Raw genomic sequence first — 12,490 nt, 5'->3', positions numbered from 1 at the left:
AGAAACTTGTCGGAAACCATATGTGCTGGAGTGCAGTGGGGCAGTATCTTTCAAGTAGTAAAAGAAAAAAGAACTGTCTACCTAGAACCTTTGCCCAGCAAAAATATCTTTCTAAAATATAGGTGAAACAAAGATTTTCTTCAGACATTTAAAAGCTAAGAAAATTAATCACCATCAGACCTATCTCTCAAGGAATGTTGAAGAAGTCCCCTCAAACCAAAAAGAAATAATGTCAGATGACCATCAATATCTACACATAAGAATAAAGAATCACTGAAATGGTGACTATGGTGGTAAATATAAAGTCTTTTTCTATTATGTAAATCTCCTCTGAAAGATAATTGGCTATATCGAGCAAAAATAATTATATTGTGAGATTTGAAACATATATAGAAATAAAATGTATGACAACAAAGCACAAAGGCTAAAAGGGGAGAAATAGAAGTATACTGTTGTAAGGGCAAAACTCTTCTTTTTTTTTTTTTTTTAAACTCTTCTAAATATACATGAAATGGTGCAATATCACTTGAAAGCAGATTTATCACATTAAGGATGTATCATATAGATCCTAAAGCAATCACCTAACATATAGTTGTGGTTAATAAGTTAAAAGGTAAGCAAAATAAAATCATAAAAATAATGACTTTTTTCCGAAAGAAGGCCAAAAAGGAAGGTAAAAGGAACAGAAAGGAGGTGGAGGAACCAAATGATAAGACTGTAGATTTAAGCCAACCATATTAATAATCACATTAAATGTAAATGTTATAAACACTTCAGTTAAAAGGGAGCAATATTCAGAATGGATTAAAAAGGAAGACCCAGTTGTATGAGAAAAGCATTTCAAATTTTGCTTAAAAAAACACATAGATTAGGGATCCCTGGGTGGCGCAGCGGTTTGGCGCCTGCCTTTGGCCCAGGGCGCGATCCTGGAGACCCGGGATCGAATCCCACGTCGGGCTCCCGGTGCATGGAGCCTGCTTCTCCCTCTGCCTGTGTCTCTGCCTCTCTCTCTATCTCTCTGTGACTATCATAAATAAATAAAAAAAAATTTAAAAAAAACACATAGATTAAAAGGAAGAGAATGCAGGGGAGGGGAGAAGCTATACTATGAAAATACCAATGAAAATAAAGTTACTTCATCTGTATTACATCAGACAGAAAAGATTTTGCAGCAAGGAGTATCACCAGGCATAAAGAAGGTCATCTGAATGAGAAAAGGTTCATTTCATAGGGCATAAACATTCTAAAAGTTTACTTAATAACAGAGCTTCAAAATACATAAAGGAAAAACTGATGAATAAAAAGAAATGGCCAAGGGGATCCCTGGGTGGCTCAGCAGTTTAGCGCCTGCCTTTGGCCCAGGGCGTGATCCTGGAGTCCCGGGATCGAGTCCCACATCGGGCTCCCTGCATGGAGCCTGCTTCTCCCTCTGCCTGTGTCTCTGCCTCTCTCTCTCTCTCTCTCTCTGTCTCTGTGTGTCTCTCATTAATAAATAAATAAAATCTTTATAAATAAATAAATAAATAGAAATGGCCAAGTCCACAATTATATACTGGTAGTTCCATACACCTTTCTTGGTAATTGACTGAAAGAGCAGATTAATAAATCAGTGCAGATACAAAAGGCTATCAATTAATTTAACCCAATCACTATGTATTAAACACTATCTATTAGAGGCAGAATTACATTATTTTCAAGAGAAAATGACACATTTACAAGATAGACCATATTCTACCCATTTTAAAAACATCTCAGTAAATTTTAAAAGATTAAAATTGTTTAAAGTATATCATCTGGCTACAATGGGATTAAAGGAAAAATAACAAAAGATAACTGGGGGCTCCTGTGTGGCTCAGTCGGTTAAGTGTCTGACTCTTCATTTCAGCTCAGGTCATGATCTCATGGGTTGTGGAATGGAGCCCCACGTGGGGACCCATGCTTGGGGGGGATGTCTGCTTGAGAGTCTCTCCTCCTGCCCTCCCCTGACTTGTGTGTGTCTTTCTCTTTCTCATTAAAATAAATAAGTCTTAAAAAAATTAAGATATCTAGAAAATCCCCAAAGTATTTGGATATTAAATAATACTCTTCTAGTGGCCCATGAGTCAAAGAAGAAATTAAAAGGGAAATTTGAAAGTATTCGAACCAAATGAAAATGAAAACACAAATATCAAAATGTCACATGTAGTTAAAGCAAGACTTAGACTTTCAATGCACCAAAGCACATATATTAAGGGAAAACAAATCAATGGCCTCAGCTTCTACCTGAAGAAACTATAGAGACAGGGTGCCTGGATGCCTCAGTCAGTTAGGCGTCCAACTCTTGATTTCAGTTCACATGTCATGATCTCAGAGTTGTGAGATGGAGCCTCACGTGGAGCCTGCTAAAGATTCTCTCTCTCCCTTTCCCGCTGTCAACCCCCCCCCCTCAAAAAAAAAAAAAAAAAGAAAGAAAAGAAAGAATAGAAACATTTGCACAACATTGAACTGTACTTAGAATTGATGGTAAATTATACGTTATGTATTTTTTTTTACCACAATAAGAAATAATTTTAAAAACCAACAAGTAGCTGTGTATAAAAGAAGCCAGACACCAAAGTATATATGCTCTTTAATCCCCCTTTATATAAAGTGAAGCAATACTTGGCAAAACTAATTCCTGGTGGTAGAAGTCAGAACAGTTGTTATGCTTAGGCAGGGTACTGACTAGGAAGTGACACGAGAGAATGTTCTGGGGCAACAGAAATGATCTAGCTCTAGAGTGGGGCTTGATCACACAGGTGTACAGGAGTATAAACATTCATCAAGCTCTCAGCTTCATACTCTTATGGAACGTATCTTATACCAACAAAAGAAGGCAATTGGAAACAAAACAAAGCAAAACGTTGGAGACAATAAAAAGATCAGTAGTCATCAGGGGTTGGTGGGGGACGGAAACAGGAGATTTCTCAAGTCAGTGAAACTTTCCTGCAAGATATTGCAATGGTGGGTACATTGTATTACGCTTTTGCCAAACCCACAGACTGTACAACACGAGAGTAAAGCTTAATGTAAACTAGATTTTAGTTAATAATAATGAGTCAATGTTGGCTCATTAACTGTTACAAATGCACCAAACTAATGTAAAATGTTAATAATGGGGGCAAACTGGGGATGCCTGGGTGGCTTGGCTTAGTCAGTTAAGCATCTGACTCTTGATCTCAGCTTAGGTCTTGATCTCTTGACTCAGGGTTGTGAGTTCAAGCCCTCTGCTGGGCTCCACGCTGGGCACGGAGCCTACTTGAAAATAATAATAATAATAATAATAATAATAATAATAATAATAATAAGGCAAACGGTAGAAGAGGAAGGGGGATATATAAGGGATGAGCACTGGGTGTTATTCTGTATGTTGGCAAATTGAACACCAATAAAAAATAAATTTATTATAAAAAAAAACATAAAATTCTAGGTCACTTTTCAAATTTAAATTCAAAATAAAGCCTTTGGCAGCAACATAAAAAAAAAAAAAGAATTCTCTGTACTGCTCAATTTTTCTGTAAACCCTAAACTGCTCTAAAACATAGTCTATTAATTGAATACACCGCATATAAAACTATTCCTACTGATATATCATTTACATATTTAAATATATATTATATATAAACATGTGTACTCATAAATGTATTGTTTGCATGTATTTAAATATTTCAGTACATATGAACATGCATATACACACACACACAGCTATCACAATCAGTAAAGAACTAGAACAATGAGAAAAGCCTGAGGGAAATGCTAATATTTTAAGAGCAGTTGTCTATAGATGGTGAGTGCGTTGGTGATATTTTTTTTTCCTCCCCTCCCTTTTCACTTTTCTGTATTTCCCAAGTTGTTACAGTAAATGGGATATGATCTCCGGGTGGAAAAACAGTCCTGCTCGCCTCTCTCTAAATGCTCCCTGGAAGCCAGATGAGCAGAGAGCAGACCTAATTCACAGACCTTCTCTCGGGCCCGTGGCACAAGCCGGGGAGCTCACTACCCGCCCTCTCTGCCTGTTTACTTCCTGCAGGGATAAATCATGAGTCAGGAGCAGGACTGGCGGAGGAGGCCCTGCCTGACACACCCGGCCTTGGCAGGAGCTCCGAAGCGCATCTGGGACTTTGCAGAAGTTTGTTTGGAAGGAACGATCACAGCCGCGCAGGGGACCTGGGGCTCCTTCATTCAGAGCCGCCCCGGCCGCTGCTCAGAAAACAGATCTTTTTGATTTTCCTTTTTTTTTTCTGGGTCTGAGAACGGCCCTTGTTTACAGGGAAATTAGATTGTAAGGACAGACTGGGGTTTGCTTTCTAATTATGGAGCCACAACACAAATGTTTTCAGACACCCGCGAGAGCCCAGCACGATGGCTCTGAGCCCGGCTCCCGGCAGCAGGGGACCCAGCTGGATTGCAGGCCCCATCGTGCCACATTCTGTGTGCGTGGGGGGCACGTTCCTTCACCCTCCCGGGCCCCGCCGTCCTCATGGCCTTCCCGTCACCTGCCTGCATCCCCGCTGAGCGGTGGGCGAGGTGTGGGCTTAGGCCCTGGGTCCCATGCCCCACGTACAGGTGACTCGGTGGCAGGCAAGGCGTCAGGACCACCCGTGCCCATCATCGCAAGTCCACTCTTTCATGTTTCAAACCATCTTTCTACCCTTCCCTAACCTGCTGTCACCCAAACACCAAGGATTCCTGTTCTAAGTTTGTGTATCTGAAGAAGTCAAGAGGTTGAGCTTAATAAATATGCTCCATCCTGTCTTTCCCAGGCTTAAAGAGGTTCTGGAATTCTCCATGTAAGGCCCTTGTAAGTCTAGGGATGCCTGGGTGGCTCAGTGGTTGAGCGTCTACCTTTGGCTCAGGTCGTGATCCCGGGGGTCCTGGTATCCAGACCCATATCGGGCTCCCCGCAGGGAGCCTGCTTCTCCCTCTGCCTGTGTCCCTGCCTCTATGTGTCTCTGATGAATAAATAATCTTTTAAAAATATATCTTAAGAAAAAAGGAGCCTCTTACGTCTAGTCCTTTACTAAGTTCTGTTTCCTCTTGATCCGTAATGATGACAGCTGTTCCTCTGCCTCGAACTGTCTCCTTTCCCCACAGGTCCCTTTTTCTAGTTGGTTCTGCAGACCCAGAGGCAAGGCTACTCCCTCTGGAGACCTCTCTCCCTCCCCTCAGCCCCAGCCGGGCCCTCTCTCCCACCCCTGTGCCCCTGTGCTCCCGTAGAGCCTGCCTACAGCACTGAGCTTTTCTAGAAAGATCTGCTTGCGTGCCTCTCTCTATGACTGGACCAACACATCCTGTTGTCTTTTTTACCTCTGGCCTCAAGCTCACAGCTTGGCCTGTGGTGAGCTGTGGAGCCTTGTTTGCTAAATGGAGTAAAGAATCTGCCCCACCTCCCCGCAAAGGGGTGACGTTTGTTCAGGTGTGGGTGGAGAGTGCTGGGCACAGAGCAGGCAGTGAGCTGTCCCCGAAACGCAAGAGAGCCCAGACGCTTCCCCAGAGATGGAGGACTCTCCTGTGTGTCCCCGTGAGGCCGGGGTTGTCGTAGTCCGCACACTGTCTGGCCAGCGTCACCTGGTAGCGGCAGGATTCCCTCCTGGGCCCTGGGTCTGCGACCACGGAACTCAGCAAATACGCCTGCTTCGGCCACTTTTTCACTTCCCAGCAAATAGTCCTCACCGCCCAATTGCTCAAGACAAAGCTTCAGGAATCTTCCTTGAGTGTCCTCTCCCTCCCTCCCAATCCAATCTATCAGCGAGTCCTGGCATCTCTCAGCCCCAAATATCTCCATCTTCACCCTAATCACGTCAGTGCCTGTGTGCTCAGTGGGCCTGTCTCATCCCCAGAGGGGAGGGAGAAAAGTATCTTAGGTGGTACAGTGGAATTATAGGGGACTATCGGGTCCAGGATGTCATCCAAAGACCACGGTCCATACACAACATATCTATGGTATGGGAATTTCCCGGGGAGGGAAAAAGGCAATTAGGAATAAAATGTCTAGGGATCCCTGGGTGGCGCAGTGGTTTAGCGCCTGCCTTTGGCCCAGGGCGTGATCCTGGAGACCCAGGATCGAATCCCACGTCGAGCTCCCTGCATGGAGCCTGCTTCTCCCTCTGCCTATGTCTCTGCCTCTCTCTCTCTCTCTCTGTGTGTGACTATCATGAATAAATAAATAAAATCTTTAAAAAAAAAAAAAAGGAATAAAATGTCTAGGAAGGCTTCTGTACCAGGAGGGAGGAAGATAATGAATGTAAGGTTGAGATCCCTGCCTCGCTCTAGGCGCCCTAGATCCTGCCAGGGACCTGCATGGTTTCCTCTCTGACTTTTCTGGCCTCCCGCCTTGGCCCCTGGCATTCTCCATACGGTGATCAGAGAGGTCTGAGCAAACCATAAATCAGAGGACCCAGGTGGCACAGTCGATTGAGCATCTGACTCTCGGTTTCAGTTCAGGTTCATGATCTTGGGGTGGTGAGATCGAGCCCCGCGTCTGGCTCCATGCTCAGTGGGGAGCCTGCTTGAGATTCTCTCCTTCCCTCTCCCTCTGTTCCTCCCTAGCTCATGCTCTCTCTCTCTCTCTCTCCTCTCAAACCACCCCACCTCCACCAAAAAACAAAAAAAAAAAAAAACAAAAAAGAACTATACATCAGTTCATATAACCTAAATCCAGATTTCTTACCATGGCCTTTGGGCCCTGGTCTGGGGGCTCTGGACCCTGCCCTCCTCCCCACCTCCCTACCTCATCAATCTCCCTCTGTCTCTCCAACTCACCAAATTCACTGCCACCTTGTGTCCTTTGCACTGCCCGTCCGTTGACCTGGGTCTTCCCATACCTGCCTCCTTTTTGCCGTTCCAGACTCCACTCTTCCATCCCTTGCTTCCCTGACCATCTAATCCAGGGCATCGGATTTCAGAGTTCTCAACACCCGGGTGCATCAGAATCACCTGGAGGCCTGGTTAAGCACAGCCCACCGGAGCCCACCTCTAGAGCTTATGATTCAGGAGTCTGACCTAGGACCGCTCTTCTATGGACTTCCCCGGTGGTGTGGAGCCTGCCAGTCTGGAACCTCACCTTGAGACCCATGATCGAATCTAAACTGGCCGCTCCCTTCTCTATTGCCGTCTATCACGATGTCCCGCGTGGTGTCCTTTGGAGCTCTGACATTACCTGAAAGTGCCTGTCTTCCTTTTGTTGCCTTGTTTAGTGTCTGACCACGCTACAACCTACTTACCCCCTGGGGCAGAGACCCCAGGGCTCCTGCTGTCACCCCTGTCCCTGGAGCAGTAAGAGGGGCAAGCTGGCTCTGTGCTAGGAGCGCAGGATCCTCCTCTGGCAGGGGCCAGGGGAGGCACCCCCCAGCCTCTGCGGGGTTTGAGGGACACAGGGCTAAGTTGCAACAGTGACACCATGTGGCAAGAGGAAAGCAAGGCAGCTGAACGATGGGACTCATTTGGATGAAGAACTCAACCCCCTTGGGACGTAGGAACCCCATCCCTGTGTAATTCAGAGGGAAGAAGACCCTCAAGGCGGAAACCACAGACTCCAACCGCTAACCCATGAAGGACACAGGGCTCCAGGCCTCAGTGATCCCATCTGTACGGCGGAGAGAACGCTGCGCACAGGGGTCGTTAGGGAAGAGTCACACAGGCCGTCCTCCCCTCCCTTGTCCCAGGTTCAGCAGGAGCCACTGCAAGCCTTTCTGGGCTTTCTAGAGTTTTTCCAAGGAGAACACACAGTATGAAGTCAATGGTTTTTTCCGTCTTTTGTAAAAACCTACAATAGATCCTATGAAGGGAAAATGCTAATTGTCTGATGTGGCGAAGGGAGAGGCAAATGCATTTGAGGATAACAAGAGAGCAAAGTCTTAGAAAGAGGTGGCCATGGGGCTCTCGGCCTCATCCAAGATTCCCGGGTGCCCAGAGTGTCACGAAAGCAGCACCGTCTTAGGGCCTAAGGGACTGCATGGTCTGGACCAGCGGGTACTATGGGGTAGAGTAAGGATTTGGAATTGGAAATGAATTGATTTGAAGGAAATAAAAGTGTATTTTGTGTGCTAGAGCATTTGGCGTGGTGTCTGGTGCTCATCTGCAAAATGAACATTAAATGTGATTACTATCATCATCGGGGGTGCCGAGGGCCCTGTGCGTCACTGGGGAGCCAGCACCTGCCCTCTCTTCCCCTAAACGACCTGACTCCAGGAGCTCGCGCACCTCTTGATAGTTGGTGGGTTAGTTAGTCCAGAGCCCTGCGCCACAGACATTCACTTATTTCTGGAGGAGAATTCATGTTTCTAATTGGGAATGGGAAGTTGCTTCTTTGGGCTTGCTCTTAGAAGACACCTCTTTTATGCTCAATTCGCATGGCAATGAGCAGCAATTCTTCCTCCAGGGAAAAATAATAATTGAGTAAAGCTGAGGAACAAGAAACAAAAGCCCTTTGAGCTGCCGTTACTCCTCAGTCTAGCCGTGATGGAGGCCCCAAATACTTCCCAAGCCTCTTGAGAGATCCCAGAACCTCACAAAGATGTCAGGAGGGGAGTCTGGACCTTGGGTCTCGGCCAACAGGGATTTCCTTTGCGTAGAATTCCAGAAAAGATTAATCTATCCATTAGTTTCGCGGTCACCCAGAGCCAGTTTAGACGGGTCATCTGGTCTCATTAGAGCTAAATATTAAAAACTCTGTCCAGTGATCCTCATAGAAAGTTCATGAAAGCAGAACTCCACAGGGGCGTGTAGGAAGTAAAGGAGGCCTCCCTTTTGCAGAACACAGGGGTCAACGGTGTCGTTCTGTGATTCCCTCAGCAAGAAAAGAATACCCTGCCCCACCGGTCCCCTAAAGAGATCTAATGTTCAAGGCCAAGAGGTTCAAAGTGCCTCGTCTAGAAACCACTGTGGCCTGAGCCACCCAGAAAGTAGTCCCAGCCAGGCGTGGAAATTCCTGTCACCAGGGGTCGCTCTCACTCACCATGACCCTCTGAAGTTTAAACCCAAAACATAGAAATGTTGCTCAAACTCATAGGTCAAGTGATACTGCAAAGCATTCGTGACCTAAGATTTCACTGTCTAGTGATGGGGAGGGGCGAGTCTACCTTTCAATTTTGCATTTTTGTTCCGTGGAGCTCCAGTGGATTTGTTCCTTTAAGGCCCGTCATTACCCAGGGGAATTCTATCAAACGTTTAAAGAAGAAATCATACCTATTCTACTAAAGCTGTTTGGAAAGATAGAAAGAGATGGAGTACTTCCAAATTCGTTCTATGAGGCCAGCATCACCTTAATTCCGAAACCAGACAAAGACCCCACCAAAAAGGAGAATTACAGACCAATATCCCTGATGAACATGGATGCAAAAATTCTCAACAAGATACTAGCCAATAGGATCCAACAACACATTAAGAAAATTATTCACCATGACCAAGTAGGATTTATCCCTGGGACACAAGGCTGGTTCAACACTCGTAAAACCATCAATGTGATTCATCATATCAGCAAGAGAAAAACCAAGAACCATATGATCCTCTCATTGGATGCAGAGAAAGCATTTGACAAAATACAGCATCCATTCCTGATCAAAACACTTCAGAGTGTTGGGATAGAGGGAACTTTCCTCGACATCTTAAAAGCCATTTACGAAAAGCCCACAGCAAATATCATTCTCAATGGGGAAGCACTGGGAGCCTTTCCCCTAAGATCAGGAACAAGACAGGGATGTCCACTCTCACCACTGCTGTTCAACATAGTTCTGGAAGTCCTCGCCTCAGCAATCAGACAACAAAAAGACATTAAAGGCATTCAAATTGGCAAAGAAGAAGTCAAACTCTCCCTCTTCGCCGATGACATGATACTCTACATAGAAAACCCAAAAGCCTCCACCCCAAGATTGCTAGAACTCATACAGCAATTTGGTAGCGTGGCAGGATACAAAATCAATGCCCAGAAATCAATGGCATTTCTATACACTAACAATGAGACTGAAGAAAGAGAAATTAAGGAGTCAATCCCATTTACAATTGCACCCAAAAGCATAAGATACCTAGGAATAAACCTTACCAAGGAGGTGAAGGATCTATACCCTAAAAACTATAGAACACTTCTGAAAGAAATTGAGGAAGACACAAAGAGATGGAAAAATATTCCATGCTCATGGATTGGCAGAATTAATATTGTGAAAATGTCAATGTTACCCAGGGCAATTTACACGTTTAATGCAATCCCTATCAAAATACCATGGACTTTCTTCAGAGAGTTAGAACAAATTATTTTAAGATTTGTGTGGAATCAGAAAAGACCCCGAATAGCCAGGGGAATTTTAAAAAAGAAAACCATAGCTGGGGGCATCACAATGCCAGATTTCAGGTTGTACTACAAAGCTGTGGTCATCAAGACAGTGTGGTACTGGCACAAAAATAGACACATAGATCAATGGAACAGAATAGAGAACCCAGAAGTGGACCCTGAAATGTACGGTCATCTAATATTCGATAAAGGAGGAAAGACTATGCACTGGAAGAAAGACAGTCTCTTCAATAAATGGTGTTGGGAAAATTGGACATCCACATGCAGAAGAATGAAACTGGACCACTCTCTTTCACCATACACAAAGATAAACTCAAAATGGATGAGAGATCTAAATGTGAGACAAGAGTCCATCAAAATCCTAGAGGAGAACACAGGCAACACCCTTTTTGAACTCAGCCACAGTAACTTCTTGCAAGATACATCCACAAAGGCAAAAGAAACAAAAGCAAAAATGAACTATTGGGACTTCATCAAGATAAGAAGCTTTTGCACAGCAAAGGATACAGTCAAAAAAACTAAAAGACAACCTACAGAATGGGAGAAGATATTTGTAAATGACATATCAGATAAAGGGCTAGTTTCCAAAATCTATAAAGAACTTATTAAACTCAACACCAAAGAAACAAACAATCCAATCATGAAATGGGCAAAAGACATGAAGAGAAATCTCACAGAGGAAGACACGGACATGGCCAACATGCACATGAGAAAATGCTCTGCATCACTTGCCATCAGGGAAATACAAATCAAAACCACAATGAGATACCACCTCACACCAGTGAGAATGGGGAAAATTAACAAGGCAGGAAACAACAAATGTTGGAGAGGATGCGGAGAAAAGGGAACCCTCTTACACTGTTGGTGGGAATGTGAACTGGTGCAGCCACTCTGGAAAACTGTGTGGAGGTTCCTCAAAGAGTTAAAAATAGACCTGCCCTACGACCCAGCAATTGCACTGTTGGGGATTTACCCCAAAGATTCAGATGCAACGAAACGTCGGGACACCTGCACCCCGATGTTTCTATCAGCAATGGCCACAATAGCCAAACTGTGGAAGGAGCCTCGGTGTCCATCGAAAGATGAATGGATAAAGAAGATGTGGTCTATGTATACAATGGAATATTACTCAGCGATTAGAAACGACAAATACCCACCATTTGCTTCAACGTGGATGGAACTGGAGGGTATTATGCTGAGTGAAATAAGTCAATCGGAGAAGGACAAGCAGTGTATGTTCTCATTCATTTGGGGAATATAAATAATAGTGAAAGGGAATATAAAGGAAGGGAGAAGAAATGTTGGGAAATATCAGGAAGGGAGACAGAACATAAAGACTCCAAACTCGGGGAAACGAACTAGGGGTGGTGGAAGGGGGGAGGAGGGCGGGTGTTGGAGGGGAATGGGTGACGGGCACTGAGGTGGACACTTGACGGGATGAGCACTGGGTGTTTTTCTGTATGTTGGTAAATTGAACACCAATAAAAATTAATTTTAAAAAAAAAAAAAAAAAAAAAAAAGGCCTGTCATTAGAGCCTCCTAGAAGCTGGGCTTCAATTGCTCAGGAAGGTTCTTCCAACCAGATAGGTCATGCGCTGAACCCACAGACAATTACTAACGGCCTCCAGTGTTCTCGTCCCGAGTCTGTTCTGGGGACTGAATGTTCACGTCTGCTGGCCCTCTGCTTGGGAACGCCCCCAAAACTATGAGTGCCAAACACCACGCGGGTGGAGTCTATTGGGCTTCTTCCCAAAAGCCACAGCAGGGAAATCGGGAGGTCCTGGGGATCATAACGAGGATGGGCCACGCCCCACACTGGTCTTGTCCCACTGCACCAGTGTGACCTTCTTAATTTCCAGGATTTATCCACCAGCCTCCCTGGGACTGAGGAAAATTGTCTCTTTAGTAATAGTTTTTGAATCCTATCTTATCATCCAGTGCCCTTTATTGGCTACTGCGCCAGAACACAGACCCCAACTCACCACACATGAGACACCCCTGAGAAGTCCTTTGGTAGACTTGATCTTTTTTACATTCCGATAATGACAATAAACAATCTGGAATACTGCTGGAATGGAAGCCTATAATTGCTAGTGTCAGTGGGCAGAAAAACACATTAATTCTCTGCTCCTGCAGGTCAAGGCAATCACAAAGCAGGCTATGGGCCACTGCTCTGACCGCATCACC

The 12,490-nt window shown here is 44.8% G+C and overlaps 1 protein-coding gene across 18 annotated transcripts in view; it reads right to left on the bottom strand.

Moving 5' to 3' along the window:
* The window catches only part of TACC2 (transforming acidic coiled-coil containing protein 2), a 210,748-nt gene that overhangs the window by 161,551 nt on the left and 36,707 nt on the right, over positions 1–12,490 (bottom strand). The gene's annotated exons all lie outside the window — the stretch shown is intronic.

Source organism: Vulpes vulpes, chromosome 15 (genome assembly GCF_048418805.1).
Source record: "Vulpes vulpes isolate BD-2025 chromosome 15, VulVul3, whole genome shotgun sequence".
Lineage (NCBI taxonomy): Eukaryota > Metazoa > Chordata > Mammalia > Carnivora > Canidae > Vulpes > Vulpes vulpes.
The sequence above is the reverse complement of the archived record's forward strand: the minus strand, read 5'-3'. Positions and strand labels throughout refer to the sequence as shown.